Source organism: Theropithecus gelada, chromosome 15, assembly GCF_003255815.1.
Source record: "Theropithecus gelada isolate Dixy chromosome 15, Tgel_1.0, whole genome shotgun sequence".
NCBI lineage: Eukaryota > Metazoa > Chordata > Mammalia > Primates > Cercopithecidae > Theropithecus > Theropithecus gelada.
The window spans coordinates 16417917-16421241 of NC_037683.1; the positions used below are offsets into that span (position 1 = coordinate 16417917).

General features: G+C 42.1%; 1 pseudogene; it reads right to left on the reverse strand.

Moving 5' to 3' along the window:
- Positions 1–808: 808 nt before the first annotated feature.
- On the reverse strand, positions 809–1739 carry LOC112608553 (annotated as a pseudogene).
- Positions 1740–3325: the final 1586 nt, after the last annotated feature.

Sequence of the window (3325 nt, forward strand, 5' to 3'; positions counted from 1 at the left end):
TCGGGCTGCAGCAGCTGACCAGCACCGATCGTCCGGCACTCCCCAGTGAGATGAACCCAGTACCTCAGTTGAAAATGCAGAAATCACCGGTCTTCTGTGTCACTCGCGCTGGGAGTTGGAGACTGGAGCTGTTCCTATTCGGCCATCTTGCTCACCAACCTAATTCTTAATACATAATTCATATATGTCTTAGAACACTTATTAGATCATTAAACTCTAACAACAATTGACTTTGCATACAAAAAAACCAAGGCACAAAAAGATTAATATACTTTCTTAAGAACACAGGGCTGATAACTCTTGGATCTGGGCTTATAGCCCAAGTAGTATACTAAAGGACTAGGGAATTAAAACTAAAAAGGTTAAGTAAATCACTTAAGTCACTAAATGGCAGACGTGGAAGCTTTAAAACTTTTTTTTATGGTGAAATACTGGTTTACACTGGTAATGTACATGAGATGCATGAACTAGGTATTTCAAAGGAAAAGGGAAAAATATACCAAGGAAGAGGGGAGAAGTTGGGGAATTATTTTATAACTTAAGATATTTATCATCTTAAATTATTTTGTAATTTAAGATGCTTATAATAATGACTCATCTAATTTTTATGAAGAAGAAAAACAAACTCTTATTAAAACAAACTGTTGACAATCTCCTGTCTGCTATTTGGAATATAAATAGTTTTGAGGACAGAAGCTATGATTTACGTTACTTTCCCCACAGATTAAGTACTTGCAGATAGTAGGTGCTTAACATATAATTGCTGAGTCGATTCCTAAACTTCTAGAGGTAGCAAAATATGCATATTCTATTCGGTTCTTTTTGCTAGCTTTCTCAAGGCCTGTTTCATGTCCTTGTTCCTAAGGCTATAGATAAAAGGGCTCAGCATGGGAGTAACTACTGTATAGATGACAGTGATCACACTATCCTTTGTCACTGAGTAGGTAGATGAGGGGCAAATGTACACAGATGTTACGGTCCTGCAGAATAGCGCCACAACCGTGAGGTGGGATCCACAGGTGGAGAAGGCCTTGTACCTGGCTCCTGCTGAGGGGACCCTCAGAACAGCACAGGTGAGAGAGACATGAGAGACAATAATGAAGGTAAAAGGACTCAGGATCACAAAAGAGCTCTCTGTGAAGGCCAGAAGCTCATTGACAGAGGTGTCAGGGCAAGAGAGCATCAGCTAGTGGCTGGACATCACAGAAGAAGTGGTGAATGACGTTGGGCCCACAGAAGGACAGGCAAGCCATGAGAAGAGTGTGGGTGAGCAAGTGGAGGTGGGTTGTCACCCAGGATGCGGTGACCAGCAGGAGACAGCGCCTGGGGCTCATGGCCATGGTGTAATACAGTGGGTTACAGATGACCATGTAGTGGTCAATGGCCATGGCAGCCATGAGGAAGCTGTCTGTGATCCCAAAGGCCACAAAGAAATACATCTGGGTGAGGCACTGGGCAAAGAGGATTGTCCTTGTCTGAGTCAGCATGTTCACTAACATTCGTGGCACGATGACAGTGGTAAAGCAGATGTTCACCAGGGACAGGTTAGAGAGGAAGAAATATGTGGGAGTATGGAGGTGGGCATCCCCCCAGATGGTTGCAGTGATGACCGAGTTGCCAGCCACATTGACCATGTACGTGAGCAGGAAGCTGGCAAAAAGCTACACCTGTTGTTTTGAGTCTGTGGTCAGTCCCAGAATGAGGAATCCAGTCAAGTGACTCTGGTTTCCCCTTGGCATTGCTGCCCTAAGAGTAAAAAAATATGAAGGAATATTAGGTGTATGTCCTGGCTTGGAGTCTTCAATTTGGTATAGGATATTTCAGCTTGCACACTGCATAAGGGGGAGCCATATACAGTCTATAATATAACTTCACAGATTTGATGTGGACACATCTTGATTTCACCTCCAACTTTCAACTAATTCTGTGCACTTGAAAAAGGCACTTCATCTCTTGTTTTTTAAAAGACAAAAATTATAATATCTATATTCTTAGATTATTCTGAGTATAAGTGGTAAAGATTATAGGAAAGATAGAAAGTCATTATTTTTCTTCATTTCCGAAAGAGTGGTAACTATGACACACTTTTTTTCTTTTTCTTTTTTTTTTCAAGACAGAGTCTCGCTCTGTCACCCAGGCTGGAGTGCAGTGGAGTGATCGTGGCTCACTGCAACCTCTACCCACTGGGTTCAAGCGATTCTTCCACTTCAGCCTCTCTAGTAGCTGGGACTACAGGAATGCACCACCATGCCAGGCTAAGTTTTGTATTTTAATTGGGGCCGAGTTTTGCCACGTTGGCCAGGCTGGTCTCAAACTTCTGGCCTCAATTGATCTGCCCACGTTGGCCTCCCAGAGTGCTACGACTGCAAGCATGAGTCACCGCGCTTGCCACTATGACACATCTTTTTGCTCTGTCTGTCCTCAGTTACTCTTCTTCTGTGGAGTGTTAAACTCCACCTGATGCTTCTGGCTATGTTTTCTCTTTTTCTTCTCATCTGTGTAAGAAAAAGTGGGTTATCCTAAGTTTTGCCTGTAAATAAAAAAATCACATAATCATTGTAGAGATCATATTTCTGGATTTAATCCCTCTTGGGAAAAACATACTTTTAGAATGTATTTGGCAGTTTAATTATGGGGAGGAAGGTCTAGGAGTGGCTGGGACCTGAAAATTCAACATGTCCATTAGAATGTAGAACTGTCTGTGGTGGATGGAAGGTTGAAGTACTGTATCTGGCAGAGGGAGCCTATTTACCCAACATTGGTCTCGATGTTTCAGCGAGGTGAATGGCATCAAAGAACACCCAGAGGAACTAAGAGGTGGGTGTCCTTAGAGGCAAGAAGTGTCCAAGGGAAAATGAAAATGTGAGAATATATAACATTATGGCAAAAAACACTGCAATGTATGAATAGGAAGGTGACGAGGTTCAGGAACTGGTCCCTGTTCCCCACAAAAGGCTAAAGCCTGGGAGAATAAGCCAAGGTTTCCATCTGGCAGGAATTCAGGCCCTAGTCATTTATTTACCAGGGTAGGGACTCAGTTGAAATGGAATGAGACCGGAAAATCATCAGGGCATTGATTTTGTTTCTTGAAACTTTACTAAGGTTGTTTATTAGGTCTAAAAGTCTTTTGGAGGAATCTTTAGGGTTTTCTAGGTACAAGATTATGTCATCAGTGAACAGAGATAATTTGACTTCCTCTTTTCCTGTCTGGATGCCTTCTCTTTCTTTATTTTACCTGAGTGCTCTGGCTAGGACTTCCAGGACTATGTTGAATAGAAATAGCAAGAATTAAAGCTATTCCTATCAAATTACCAACATCATTTTA